Source organism: Aotus nancymaae, unplaced genomic scaffold (genome assembly GCF_030222135.1).
Source record: "Aotus nancymaae isolate 86718 unplaced genomic scaffold, 86718_ANA_hifiasm-v0.15.2.pri h1tg000002l, whole genome shotgun sequence".
Lineage (NCBI taxonomy): Eukaryota > Metazoa > Chordata > Mammalia > Primates > Aotidae > Aotus > Aotus nancymaae.
Window position 1 is genome coordinate 26,162,868 of NW_026988413.1, and position 15,603 is coordinate 26,178,470.

Below are 15,603 nucleotides of genomic sequence, written 5' to 3' on the forward strand. Positions count from 1 at the left end.
TCACTACTTACTCTCGGTTACTGGCCGTCCCTCCTGTGTCATGGAGGGAAGAGAGGCCAGAAGGTAGACTCACTCAGGTTCTCGCTTTAAATCAGCACTCCTCTCCTGGGTGAGGTGGCTCACGCCTGTAGTCCCAGCACTTCGGGAGGCGGGCAGATCACCTGAGTCAGGAGTTTGAGATCAGCCTGACCAACATGGAGAAACCCCATCTCTACTAAAAATACAAAAATTAGCTGGGCATGGTGTTGCATGCCTGTATTCCCAGCTACTCTGGAGACTGAGGCAGGACGATTGCTTGAACCCGGGAGGCAGAGGTTGCATGAGCCAAGATTGTGCCATTGCACTCCAGCATGGGCAAAAAGAGCAAAACTCCATCTCAAAAAAAAAAAAAAAATCATCAGTGTCCTGATCTGTACCTGCCTGGCTTTCTTTGCCTCCTGTTTCAGCGGAAGGGGAGTCCTTCCTCTTGTCCAAGGCCCTGAACCCCACCCGCTTCCCTCTCACCTTCTCAAAGACTTTCTCTCTCTGGTCATGTACTTTTTATTCCCCACTGACTTTCTCCTGCGAGCACTGAAACCTATTCAAGTCTTTCCCATTTTAAACAACACAGGCCTTCAGTATCACCTTGCCTTTCATTACCTCTCCATTCACTTCTCCTGCCAGGGCCAGCCTTCTGGAAGAATTGTCTCTAATTACTCCCTCCCTGTCCTCACTGCTGCCCACCCCTCAGGATGAGCCCAGTCTGGCTTTTGCCAGACTGACCAAGTGGATTCTGCTGTAGCCAAAGCCAGTAGTTGCCCTCCTCTTTCCAGATGCATTTGGATGCTTGTCTTCCCCAGCCTCTCAATGGTGAGCAGGGTTTGATGTGTTCTCCTCCCTGACCTTTGAAGACCCAGCCTACCCTTCTTGCTTTTTCTTCTCCTTGTCCTTTTCCGGTTCTTTCTATCAGTCTCTGAGCTCCGTACTGATATTCCCATGCCCACTGACATCTGCACTTGGATATCTTGTTGGCACCTCATATCCAAGAAGTTCCACATTGATCCAGGTACCCAAGCTTGACACCTGTGACTTACTGATCCTTCCTCCTCACCTTCAGAATCCAGTAAGAAGCCAAATCTGGTCAAAATTCTACCTATCAACAGTTTTCAAACCCATCTACTTTATCTGTCTGTCATGTCCTTCTTGGTCACCATTACTTTTTACCTATATGAATGGATTAGCAACCTTCTCCCTGCTAAATTTCCCCTAATCCATTCTCTGACTGCATTCAGGACACTGCTTTTAAAACCATCCTCATCCTGCTCCTTCCCTGCTTCAGTTCTTACCCATTTGCTAAATGTCCTGTAGCCAGATTGATGGGGGCCTCTGCAGAGCGTGTGTTCCAGCCTGTGCATGACCAGGTCACCACAGCACTAACAGGTTCATGGGGAGTTGGAGAAGAAAGTTGTTTCCCACTCTGCAGAGCTTCATGAAAATCCCAACTGTAAATCAGCCACTCCTGCCCTGGAGCTTTTGGTCATGGGCTTTGTATCCCTTCCATCCTTCTTCAGCCTTTCCCATCTGTAGTAACTCTACCCTATTTTTCCCTCTTTTCTTATTCAGAGCTTCCCAGTTCTTTCCCAAATGTTCTGCTCCATAAGTTTCATTCCTGTCTTGTCTTTGTTTGGGTTTCCCTAGGAGCAGATTTTGGAAAAGCATGCAATCTGGTCTGACTTCACTGCTTAGGAGCTGTGTGACCTCTCTGCCTCAATTTCCTCATCTGTAAGATTCTACTTTATAGGATTGTGGTGAAGATTAAATTATTTCATGCATAGAAAGTGCTTAAAGCCCTATCTGACCTATAGTGATGGTCAGTAAAGCTTGCTGTGATGATAACAGTGATTACTATTATTATCAAAAATGTCACTACTTCGGGTTGCCATCCCCAACCAATCTAGCTAGACCAGATTAGAGCCCCCTCTTACGTGTACCAATAGCACTGTATGCCCCATTTATATTATAATTGCCAGTTTGCTGCAGGAAATACTGTTCATTATCCAGCACCTAGCCCAGTGCCTGGCAGAATTATACAAGATGTACACAAGTATTTTTTGAACAAAATTAATGAATCAAATGACTTGCAGAAAGAGCATTCCAATTATGCTTTGCTTTCTTACCTTTAAATAGCCACCTCTTTAAAAGATAAAACAGGTCCGGGCGTGGTGGCTCACGCCTCTAATCCCAGCACTTTGGGAGGCCAAGGTAGGCAGATCACCTGAGGTCAGGAGTTTCAAGACCAGCCTGACCAACATGGTGAAACCCTGTCTCTACTAAAAATACAGAAAAATTAGCTGGGCGTGGTGGCACACACCTGTAGTCCCAGCTACTCAAGAGGCTGAGGCAGGAGAATCGCTTGAACCCGGGAGGCAGAGGTTGCAGTGAGCTGGGATTGTGCCACTGCACTCCAGCCTGGCGACAGAGCAAGACTCCATCTCAAAAAAATAAATAAAATAAAATATAACACAACAAACAAAACAGAACTCTCCCCCGTGGGCTTGTCTTTAGATCTGGCATTTCTCAGTGACATTGGGCAAGCCTCTCTAGACATCCAGGTCCTGGAACAGTTCTGCCTGAGAGCTTCTGTATAGCCCTAGAATTCTTTAAATCTATGGTAATAATGTGGAATGGGTATTGAGTACATTTTAAGGACACTCAGAGTTTCCCTTATTCTTATGTTTTCTCCTGTTAGTTAACGAGAAAATGTCATCACATTGCTTGGATTTGTAGGTTCTTTCCTAGTTGTGGGGAATTTTTCCAAGCTGGCTATTATGAGAGGGTCTCAAAAAAAACCATGAAGAAGTTTGGAATATTATGTTCAAATTAAACGCAGTGTCCCTTCTTATTTTCACTTTTGATCTGGATTTTCACTTCTGAGCTGACTTCTATAATTATATTGAAAGAATTTAGTCTCAGAAATAAGGTCATTTTGATGCTTGCACCATTGACACTACTTAAACCTTTCTGGCATGCCAAATCAGAAACTTATTCAGGACTTCTAATTATGAAGGTTTTTCTTTCTTTCATATATTTATGTATGAAATACACACACATACACAGATAAGACTGTATCTATATGTAAATACTGATCCTTAAAATATATACATATATATTTTAATTGTGGTAAAATACATAACATAAAAATTACCATCTTAACCATCTTTAAGTATCCATGTCGTTGGCATTAAATACATTCATATTATGGTGCACCCATCACTATCATCCATCTCCGGGATCTCTTCATCTTGCAAAACAGAAACTCTATCCTCATTAAACAACAACCACCCATTCTCTCCTCCCCCGCTGCCTCCCGCCGCCCCCACCGGCAACCACCATCGTACTTTCTGTTTCTTTGAATTTGGCTATTCTAGGTACCTCAAATAAGTGACACCCTACAGTATTTGTCCTTTTGTAACTGGCTTATTTCGCTTAGCACAGTGTCTTCAAGGTTCATCTAATGTTGTAGGATTACAACAACACTGTAGCGTGGACTTCATTTCTTTGCTTTTTAAGGCTGAATAATATTCTGCCGTGTGGATATACCACATTTTATATATCCATGTGATGGCCACAGGTTGATGGACACGGATTGCTCCCATGTTTTGGCTGTTGTGAATAATGCTGTTACGGATGTGGATGTACAAATACCTGTTTTAGTTCCTGCTATCAGTTCGTTTGGATCAAATGATGGATCGATCCTTCTCTATTGACACCTCTGTTTTCGTGGACTCCTGCCTTACTCTTTTGATCATTTACTATTCCTCCCCCCATCGACCTTTGGGCCATTTTTCTGGTAATGTCCCGACTATCAAGGTTCTCATATTTCAGGAGGACCCTCACAGAACTGCTGCCTAGAGAAAACAGTTTGACAGCTAAAAAGATATGATTCATTACCACCTCCTACACACACACCAATTCCTGCTGTTTTCTGAAGGTATACCAGTGGTTCCTAAATTTAAAAAAAAAAAAAAAAAATCCCTTGGTCATAAGGCAGATTTTTGTAGCTATTGATATTCTGTATTTTGAAATTTAAGTGTTGATAGTAGCAGCTTCTTGATGTATCGGTCCTCTAATTGTGATATTATCTATTTCTTATTATAAAACAATATATGATAATCAGAAAACTTGTAAGGTGTATGTATAGAAAAATATTACACACAATGGCACTGCCTAAAAGCAACAAGTGTTAACATTCTGATGCATAGGCTTCCAGTCTCTTTCCTGTAAATTTTTACATAGTAAAGATCATCTTGTTTTGCACCTTCTTCTTTGCATTTAATAATAAGTATAAGAATATCTGGCTGGATGTGGTGGTTCATACCTGAGTAGCTGGGAGACCAAGATGGGAGGATGGTTTGAGCCCAGGAGTTCGAGGTTACAGTGAGCTTTGATTGTACCATTGCACTCCCCATGAAGACCCCATCTCAAAAAAAAAATTATCTTATTAAAAAGTATTTGCAAATATTTTTGTGATTTTATATAGCTGAGAAATATTTACAGAGTGGTAATTTGCATAAATAAATTTTTCCAGTTATAAAAATATTACAGAAAATGCCAAACATCCCAAGATTATAAAGAAGTAATAAAAATCAAATGTCTCTGCCCTTTCTAAGCTTTTTTAATGTTTCCTAATTCAGTCTCGAGACCAGTTTGTCCCTCCCTTCTTCACTTTCTTTCTTACCTGACAACATTAGTATCATGTTTATGTACGATTTTCTATTCAGCATTTGCACCCAACGTTGTATTTTGTCATCTCCAATATCATTAGGCATTCTCCAAAAATCATGATTTAAGCATATGAATTTTTACTGTGATCTGTTTAGTCACATGCTCCATTTCACCTTTGGGTGTTTGAGTTGTTCTCTATTTCATGCTTTTGCTGAGTATTCCCTTGTATAGTTATCTTCCTGTGTATCTGTGATGATTTCCTTAGGAGATATTCATAAACATCTTAGGAGTCAAAACAGTTTTAAGTCTTAAAAAATACATATATCACTGATTTCTTGAAATGGCTATCTCACCCCACTGCATGAACTTTCCTCTTTCTGTTGTCCATCTTTGTGATTGGTAAAATGCATTTTGGTGTTTGCTCATGAAATCGAATATTTTTTTCATATTAATTGGCCTTTTATATTTTTGTGTGAATTGTCTGTTATTACATTTTACCTTTTACATTCAAATACTATAAAGGGTATTATCCTGTTACAGCTATTTTATTTTTTGCTTTTTAATTTATTTAGAGACAAGGCCTCCCTCTGTCACCCAGGCTGGAATGCAGTGATGCAATCATAGCAGCCTGGAACTCTGGGGCTCAAGCAATACCCCAGCCCCAGCCTCTGCTAGGACCACACATACGTGCCACCACACCTGGCTAGTTTTTAAATATTTTGTAGGAACAGGGTCGCACTGTGTTGCCCAGGCTGGTCTCTAGATCTTGAGCCATCCTCTTGCCTCAGTCTCCCAGAGTGTTAGGATTACAGGTGTGAGCCAACACACCTGGCCTTTTTTTGCTCACCTTTCAATTCTATTTGCTGGTTTTTGACATAGGGGTTTTACATTTTGTTGCAGTTGGATTACCTTGCCTTTTGTTACTTTTTTTATTGCTTCTGTAAAGCTAAATCTTCTTTTCTCATCCCAAATTCAGAAATATTTTCTACTACTTTAGTTTTCATCTTTTTTTTTCCTTTTACGTTTAATTCTTTAATCTCCACAGAATTAATTTTGGTGAATGCTATGAAGTAGGAGTTAATTTTCCTTTTTCTAGGCTATTATCTGGTTCTTGTGTTTATCCAAAATCCCAGTACAGCTGTGACATGCACCAAAACAAGTGATTTTTCTTATTTTAGTGCCTTGATTTTCCCATTGGGAAAAATGAGGAAGCTGTGAGTACCAGTGGAAGGAACGAGCCAGGGAGTAGACTGGAACCACCTCAGAAGCTGTGCCTCTCAGCCTGGAACCTGCCATGTCTCCTCCCAGCTGATGAGGTAGGAGGCTCAGCACTGGCTTCTGGGAGCAGCCCACAGCAGCAGTGAGGGTCAGTGGGCCTGTGAGTTAGGAAGGAGGTAGCCCAGAGCAAGGGTCTCTGGGTCCTGATTGTTTGACTTTTCCATGACTAGGATAAGTAACCAGGGGTTAGCTAGTTGGAGAGTTACTGGAACCTCAAGTGACAATTGTAAGGCAGCACATAGTGAAACAGAGTCCTAGGCTGGGAAAGTCCAAAATCTTGGATCTGGTTTCAGTTCACTCACCTATCTCTTGTGACATAGCAAAGTCTCTTAACTTCTCTAATTTTCTGATTAGTGATACAGTTGCAGGAATGAAACAAAAATGGTTCTGATTACTCAAAGATTAATTTACTGATTACTCTTCTTGTGATCTGAATGAAGAATGCAACATCTCTCAAAAGGTAACTATTTAATATTTCGGGAAATTAGAGAAGTTAAGAGACTTTGCTGTATTACACAGATAATTTGACAGACAGCTGAGACTAGACCCAAGATTCATTCATAGAATGAGGGAGTTGAGAAGTACATACTCTGAGATTAATCCTAAATAAACTAAAGTCTAGGCAAGTGGCTGAGCTAGGTTTGCCTTGAATCAGTCTGCTGGGTATATTTCTTGGTAACTAGTTCATCTTTCCTTAATTCAGTCAACAAATAGGATATCAAGTTTAGTACGATGATGGCGGATGTCATGTAATACCCCATCTAGAAGATTGTGTGCTTCTTGCCTTCCCTAACTTTTCTTAATCTACCTTAAGCTTCCCTTCTGAAAGGTTTCTGTCTTTCCTATCAGTCTCTTCTTTCCCCCCGATACCTCTTGTGTTTAAGAATTAAAGGAAGATGAGCTAAGAATAAAGAAATACCTAGAACTGATTCTGTTACTGACCCCACCCTGCCACTTGCCCAGAGTCATGGTATAAATTTTTTTAATAGGCTGAAATAAAAATATGAATAGTATTTTGGTATTAAGCATTAAATTGATGAAAGTAAAGGCTATGAGATATTCCTGCTCCTCAACCATGTTAATTTTTTATTATTGATATTAATAAATGATTGCTTATTAACATATTAATAACAGGAATTGCGTCGAGAAACAAAGTAGCCACAGGCCAAATCTTTTGAATTTCAAATGTTAGTACATTCTATTCTAGAAAAGTAGACTATGTCTTAAGTAGCTTTGTAATATGAAGTCATCGCTCAGTCAGCCCATTACACCTATTAGAATGTTTTAACCTTTATCTCCCACTTTTTTGTTTCTAAACTGCGTGTACTTGGTCTGATATTTGTGGCATAACTTACGGAACACATAAGAATAATTCAGATACTATTTAATGATGACCTAGTACAAGCTTTGATACCTGAGGTGAAGGTTTCTGTGGCCTTAACATTTTCCTCTTGAAGAATGTATTTGCTGTAATAAAATACAGTAACTACTTGAAATCTATAAACTTATGTGGGGTCTGGATAAATCTGAGCAACTTTATTTGTGCTCCAGGAGCCCATGCGCTGTATATATAAATAAAGCTTAAGTAAACATTGCTGCAACGCATGTTTTGTTTGATTATATTAGTATTACCTGATCTTCAAATAACGATGAAAAATAGCCCTTAACCTAAACCATGAACGGATATAAACTTCAGGGAAACAGTTTCTTGGATAATTAAACTTCAATTTCTCACCGTGCATTACTCTGATCTTGTAATATTTTTTAAAGCAGTCCTGGGGATTTATTTTTAAGGCATCCAAATGAATTATTAGTTCTCAAAAGCCATAATATATTTGTGGGTCGATATATCCCCAAAACACTATTTTTTAACTGCTTAGTTTATTTTTCTTAGCATGCTCGTCTGCTGCGTAATTTTCTTTGCTGTGGGTCACATGATTCCTCCCGTCCATAACTCACGCACTTAAAATTCTCACTTCCTGATTGAGCCATCAGATTACGTAAAATGTAAATCAGGCTGAATACCTAAGAGCAGGAATTTTAAGGGGAAAACGCCGCGTTCTTTTTCTGTTTTATTATTAACCCTTAAAAATCAGAGCGAGTGTTTGCTCCTCTGTTTGTATTTGGAAACGAGAGACTGTTAGGGGTTTTTCTTGGCCCTTCCCTTTCAGATTGAATCAGACTTTGCTGCTTTCATTATAAAAAATAATGTACCAACTAGATAGACGGTGGGAGTAGGATCGTTGCAGGAATGAAACCAAAAGGGTTTCAGTTATTGAGAGAGATTCGTTTATTTATTAACTCTTTTCATGATCTGATTGAAGAGCACAGCATCTGTCAGAAGGTAACAATCTGATATTTCAGAATTGGAAGTGGCCATTTAGCCTTTCTGCTGCCTGATATAAATGAAAGTAATTTCTAGCAGGCAGGATGACACTTGTTTTATCTCGAATCTTACAATCCAGCACATTTTCTCAGAGCAATTTTGAAGCTGTCATAGTAACAGCATGACATTTGGAGGGTCTTTTTAGTAGTTCTTTAGCTAGAGTTAATTAATTGTATTAACTCTGGGTATTTTTCCTTTTACTCCTCTTTGACAAACAAGGGCTACAATTGCTCAAATATGTATTTTGTGTTCTATATTTTTTGGTGACTGTGGTTTAAGGACGTGATGTTTTGTAAGTGGTTTCAGTAAAGGTTATCAGTTGATTTCAGACACGTTAAACTTGGGTTTTTAATTTCTCTGTAAAATTGCACTATCGTTGTAGGACCAGGATTTAGTTTTATTTAAGAAGTGAATTTTGGGAGATGTTCCCACAAATGCAATTGTGGTTTGCTTCCAGTGGTTGCAACTATCCTTTGCTTTGATTTTGATGTATTTAGAAAAAGAATTGGGGAATGCAGAAGAGAAACATGTCAGGCTTACAGGAGAAAACTGTTTCTTAAAAAATGCAACAGGCAGGCACAACACCAAAAGCGTGTTCCATAAAAGAAAACAAACACATTTGACTTTGTGAAACTTAAGAATACAGTGCTGTTTGAAACTCTAAAGTATACTTTAATACATTCTCCGCTAGGAAGATTTGTGGTTACTTTTTATTGGTGGAAAGTAGGTTGGGAACTCCTATTCTTAATATTAAAACTCTGTGGCAGAAATTCTTGCCAATACGGCGGTCAGTGAGAAAGGAGGCCCGTTGCTTGGGCAGGGAAGAGGATCAGAAGAAAGAATGGTCTGCACTAGGTCCGGACGGTAGGACCTAAAAAGTGTCAGATATATGATGCTTTTGTTTTCTTGTAAAAGCGAACAGAGAGATGTGGCACTTGTAAAGATCTCGTGTGTTTTTTGGGTTTCATGATAAGGCCACTGTCCTTACTGTTGTGTGAGTATTTGTTCAGCTACGGGTGATTCAAGGGAGTTGGGGTAGCAGGGTGTGCAGCCAGCAGCAGGCAAGGTGCTAATGCATCCCCGGTGATGTCAGGAGTTACGAGACAGCGGTTTCAAAACACTGCAGTAAACAAGGTCAAAGTGTCCCGTTTCGCTGGAAGAAGGTTTGTTTTTATGAGCTGGACAGTACATGGATGAAGTAATTTTTCAAAACAAACTTTAAATTTATACGTGTTTTTTTTCTTCTTCTTTGGATTAAAAAAAAAATTGGCCGATTGAGATTAAATAATGGTTACGTTTTTAAGCAGAATTACATTTCATATGTTTTTCCAGTCTTGTATTGATTTTGTTTTTCACAGAAGAAATGAAAATAACTTCTGATTTAGGGATTCTTACATGCAGTTGTAGAGAGCAAGACAGGACCCAGTGCTTTGAAAACACAGCAAGTGCAAGTCACCATCCCTAGTAAGATATTCCCTCTCATTTTGTGCCTTTGACTCTTATTTAGACAGACGTTTACGAGAAAGCTAATGGCGCAGATTTCTGCTGACTGTGTGGCTCTCGTCTTAATGCATTTTCCAACCTTGAACCTGAGAATGCCAGAGAGTTGAGTCTCTGGACATTCATCTGAGCAGATATCTGCTGGCCGCCTGGTTCCTGAGCTAACAAGTGGGTGTCCCAGGCTTGTGTGTGTAGTCACAACAGTGGAGGTGCCACGTGGCACCCAGAGGTCGACTGGGGCTACCGCGGGGCTTCCCGATTTCAGAAGTGTGTCTTCAGTGTCTGAGATGGACTGGGAACATGGGGCATCTTGAGAAGTGCAGACATTTGGAGTTCCACGGGAAGCCTGGATGTAAGCACTCACACAGCTTTTAAAGTGAAAGCAGGGACCTTGAGGAAGGAATTGCCGTCATCTCATTCCCGACCTGCTTACTGTGCTGGGAAACAAAGTAAGTTCTGTTTGTTTCTTTGTTAGTCTTTCCTGCGTGTTTTTTCTTGCTAACATTATTAGACACTCAGTATCTGGCAAATGCCAAGTTTTTTTCCCCTTCATTGGAAAGTAGGATATAGTTTGTTCAGTAGCTGATTGCTGCTTTTATCTTTTCTCTCTTCCCATATCTAGCATGCCGGCTTGCTGTTTAGAGATAGTAAGAGATTGAAATTTATTATCAAGGAGAAAACAAAAAGTATTTCGTTTTGTTTCTAAATGGCCCAAGAACTTTGCCATTAGGTAAATGACTGACATAGACAAGGCGTTTTGCATGGTGTGACCAGGAGTACCTCCAGCAAGACCACCCCAGTTCGCCACCCTTGATTTCCATTTGGAAGCAGGCAAAGCGGGTGTCCCCAGGACAAGTGTGAAGGCAGAGGGTCCTTGTGCAGGAACCGTGCAGAAACTAGGCGGGTAGGGTCACAGACAAGAGGCTGCAATTTAAAAACACATCAAGAAATGGCAAAGAGCTGTGAGAATATAAATTATTTAGTGATGTTGATACAAACAGATTTAATATAAAAATGAGATAAAATAGAGATACAAACAGATTTAATATAAAAATGAGATAAAATAGAGACCTAACCCCGTTAACAGCAACTAAACTTCTCTTTCATGTTAGAGAGTTTTGCGCCATGTAGATTTATGGCACATGTGCTTAATCGCCTCCAGAAAATAATGAAGAGGCTTCGTCACCTTCATAGAAGATTCTGTGACGTTAGCCTAATTCTGACGTGTGGCCCCTGCTTTCGATTTTGCTTGTTTGTTTTTTATGTTGATCCTCTCTCCAGAGACGTAATGTGGATGGATTAAGTTTTAATACAAAGTTCTGTGGCTTTTGAAAATGCAGACCAAATAGAGATGAAGAGTGGTTTGTGATTTGTTATTAAATGGTCTTTCCTTCTAAATCTAGGACTGATTTTTACTGTAGAATTTTCTTTTCTTTTCTTTTCTTTGGGGGGGTCAACTAGAACAGCAACACCTTGAAGGTAAAAGGTAGGAGCATGACTGGAGTGTGGAACCGGAAAGCAGAAACTTCTAGATCTAGTATGGAATGTTGTGAATTTGAGTTAGAGCTTCTCTGTCCTGTGAATTCACATTTTATCTCAGAGTGGTGCTGATAGGACTGGAGGTGACTGTATTTTATTTGAAACATTCCAGACCCTTTATAGGAATATCTGTGAATTATTGACTCAGCAAACATCTTTAAGTATCTCCTCTATGTACAGCGTTGTAGTCAGAGCTATAATTGTTTCACCATTAAATTTACAGAAATTCAGTTTGTAAATGAAAAATTAAGAACAGTTTGAAAGAAAGGCGAATGAGCAGAGTATTACCATCGAAGCCGTCTTGTTAAAGATAATGCCAAGTGAGCAGGACTGTCCTCTTCTGAGCTGCCCCTCCTAATTAAAGGGAAAGGTGGCTGCCATCTGTCTTCTTTCATTCAAGGCAGTAGGGGGTCTAGGGTGGAAGGAAGCAACCCCCTCTTTATTTTTCTCCCACTCTTTTTTATAGTCAGCTTTCTCCTTAGTCAGTGACCCAGAAGGTCATTGATGATCTGTCTATCTCAGAGTGAAGAGTAGCATAAGCACGCTTGGCACTTGCAGGAAAAAAAAAGTTTATAACCTGCATTGATCCATTTAAAGTTCTGCTTGAATTATGTCTGAGAGTATTATAATCTCTGTGTTGGTGTCTCTGCCCTGTTTGTTACTGAGGGCACTACTGGCAGGAAACGTGGGGAGTTTTACTTTTATTGATTTTGCTTTTTCATGAAAAAATGTTTACAGTCCACTGGGCATAATCAGAAGATGGCAGCATGTGGCTATGTACAGGAGACGTGGGGACGTACAGGAATATTATTCTTATGAAAATCAAGGATACCTGTTAATTATGATACATACATGTCATCTCAGGAGAAAACATGAACAAGGGTGGCAACAGGTGTCCAAGTTACTCCGTGGCCTGCTGCAGCTTCTTGGACCAATTATTGAAATAATTCACACTGTTTATCTTTCATTAAGCAATAAGTCTTTTAGCCCTTTTCTTGTAAGAATATGTTGCAGGAGAATTTAGTTAGTTTGGGGTCATGTCTCAATTGCTTGGGAAATGTAGAATAGTCTTCCGCCAGAATGATCCATCTCTATAAATAGAAAAAATATGTGCTGCTTTTATAAATATTTAAGAGAATATGAAATAATATTTTCTGTCTTTCATAAGAACTATATTATGACTGAAAAATTCTGAAATCTTCAGTTATTTTTATTTTCAACTTTTATGTGCTTAAGCAAGATGTTAACAGTCTTCTAAAGAGATTCAATTGTTACAAACCCGGTTTAGTTCCCAAGTAGCAGATATGGACTTCTCAGAATGTACTGGTTTTTAGGACTCTCTTTGTGACACAGAAGTGTGGTATTTCTTAAACCCATAACAATATATCTGGAGAGCTCAAATGTGAGAGTCATGTCTGTAATTTCATTTAGAGCTTTTTTTTTTTTTTTCTCAAATTTGTCACCAACTTGCAACAAGCTTTCTTGGGAACGTAGATGTGTTTATGTTGCTGAGTCTTGAGATGAACATGTGTAGGCTTCTGAAGACATTGATGCCTGGTTTGTATGATTGGATGATACCTGAAAACTGGGTCACTTCCTAGTCAGTGAAGGGTACACAGGGCTGAATAGGCAGGGCTTTTTTGCTTTTTCCATGTTTTTGTTTTCGGAGTGTGCATGTGCGTGTGTGTGTGTGTGTGTGTACTAATTTTAGATACTCAGCTGGGTACTTGACTGGCTATCCTTTGTAGCATGTAATTTAAATTAATTTGGTTTTACCCATCAGTATTTATTTCAAGGGGACTAAATAAACACATTAAATGTAATTCAAGAAGGAGATGTGAAAGAGAAGAGGAAAAAAAAAGACACATTAAATGAATCGCTTAAGAACTTTCTATATTCTTTTAACCATCCACAGTGGTGGGAAATCTCTGTCCTTTGAGGGTAGGAGGGGGCCAGTAGTTAGGTGTCATGAATATGGTAGGTGATCAAACCACTGATTTGAGTCATTGCTTCATGTTATAAACATGTACTGAGCCAGCTACTACATTTCAGTAGAAAGTACTGTAGATTCAAAAGGCTCATGGGTCTGGCATTTCAGAAAGCCACAGATTAGTGAGATAAATGACTAAAGAGGTAGCACTGTAGACTACTGTGCTGTAACAGAGGTACACATGTGTTTTTAGAGCCCAGAAGGGGTCAAAATAAAATTTTAGGCTGGGCCCGGAGGCTCATATCTGTAATCCCAGCACTCTAGGAGGCTGAGGCGGGAGGATCACTTGAGGCCAGGAGTTCGAGACCAGCCTGGGCAACATAGTAAGACCCCCATCTCTACAAAAATGAAATAAATAAGACACACATGGTGGCATGCATCTGTAGTCCCAGCTACTTGGGAGGCTGAGCTGGGAAGATCACTTGAGCCCTGGAGTTCAAGGCTGCAGTGAGCTATGATCACACCACTGCACTCTAGCCTGAGCGACAGAGCAAGATCCCGTTTCTGAAAAAATGGATGAGTGAATTAATTAATTAAATTTCAAAATAGAGATTTAATGGAAAAATGAGAATTGTTATGTACATGATTTATGAAGTGGCTTACATAATAGAATTTTGGAAATGAAAGCCCTGAAAAATAGCTTCTTATTTTAAGGATGAACAGACTGGGATTTATTTCTGAAATTCTATAATTCTCAGTCAGTTGTAAGGCTTTCATTATATAATAGACTTTTTTTTTAACCAACGGTATATAATAGACTTTTTTTAACCAACAGAAGTTGGACCTCTTCAAAATGTGGGGTCCAAAAAGATTTTGGACATTGTTTGAATAACTCCCTTCTCCAAAGGAGACTGTTTTTGAAAAATGATTCTTTCTGATGTGTTAAAATTGATTACTTTTGTCACCCTGAATGCACCAAAGCATTATATGCCATGTTTATTGCCAAGAGCAGCTGTATAGCTTGTGGGAGACGGTTAACTTGAAGACTTCTTGCATCTGGAAGTATGGGGAGAGAGAAGGCTCTTCACATCCCCTTTCATGTTATATTCTAAAGGGAAGGAATTTCCATCCTATAGACACTAGGTGACTCTATTGTGGATAATTTCACTTACCAATGATATATGGATGTTGCTCTATGCCAGGCACTGTGCTAGGAGCTGATGCCAAGGCTGAGCTGATGGGCTACAGACATGAAGGCCTGTGCTCCTCAGTGGCGCTCTGTAGGTAGATACAGAGCCACCATCTACTGGGGGCTTCTCCTGAGTGTGACAGTGTGGGCTGGGACACAATGCTACCCTCGAAGAGCTTGAAGCTAAGATTCTGTGCACAGATAAATTTAGAATAAATGCAGAGATGCTATAACAAGATGTCTTAGAAAAAAGAAAAACAAGAAATGCAGAGGGAAAGAGAAATGTATAAAAGGTGGATAGACACAAGTTTATAGGAAGGAAAGGTTGTCTATGGCTGGGATGATCAGGAAATGCTTTATGGATAAAGAAAGGTAATGTTGGACTTGAGGACTTGGAGAGAGAGTGTCTTCGTTCAAGGAAACATGAGCAAAGGCATAGGTAGCGATGGGAAATGCCAGGGTACGGAGTGGGCAGGAATCGATTTGTAGTTGCTGGGCAATGGTGTGTGTAAATGACCAAGGAGAAGATCAGGTAGCAAAGGTCCTTGGAGGCCAGAACCCAGAGGGCCTTGCATGGCACGTGACTAAAGGATTTAAACTTAAGTTATTGGGGAACAATGGAAGAATTTGAGTGGCAAGAGTCCCTGTCCTGAAGAGGCCTTGTTGGGGATCAGCATGTGGGTGGCTCTGGACTGTGAAATAGCCAGAGCTGGGAAAGCGTTTTAGAGTTGCTATGATGGTCCAGGAAGGAGGTGGGGAGGACCTAGGTGAGGGGGAGGCCACTCAATGTAGAAAATGAATTTATGAGATGGGATTTAGGAACTGCCTGGATAATAGGGGTTGCCTGATGGGAAGCAAAATGCCCCTGGACTTTTGAACCCAGGTGCCATTCATTATTTCTGTGCCATCTACAAGACATTATTCAGCTATTATCTCATTTAATCATCTCCTAATCCTTATGGGTTGGTATTTTCATCCTCATACCAGAGATGAGAAAACTAAGGTTCCGAGAAAGTTAGCAATTGGTCTAGAATTATACTGTTAACGGGATCTAGAACAGGGACTTCAGTACAGGCA

The 15,603-nt window shown here is 39.9% G+C and overlaps 1 long non-coding RNA gene across 2 annotated transcripts in view; it reads left to right on the plus strand.

Moving 5' to 3' along the window:
- LOC105732014 (uncharacterized) overlaps nucleotides 1–15,603 on the plus strand; it is a 239,360-nt gene that overhangs the window by 154,207 nt on the left and 69,550 nt on the right. For both annotated transcript variants that reach the window (XR_010341610.1, XR_010341611.1), the window contains exon 4: nucleotides 5,883–6,020. This is a non-coding gene — a long non-coding RNA (uncharacterized LOC105732014). The remainder of the gene's footprint in view (nucleotides 1–5,882; nucleotides 6,021–15,603) is intronic.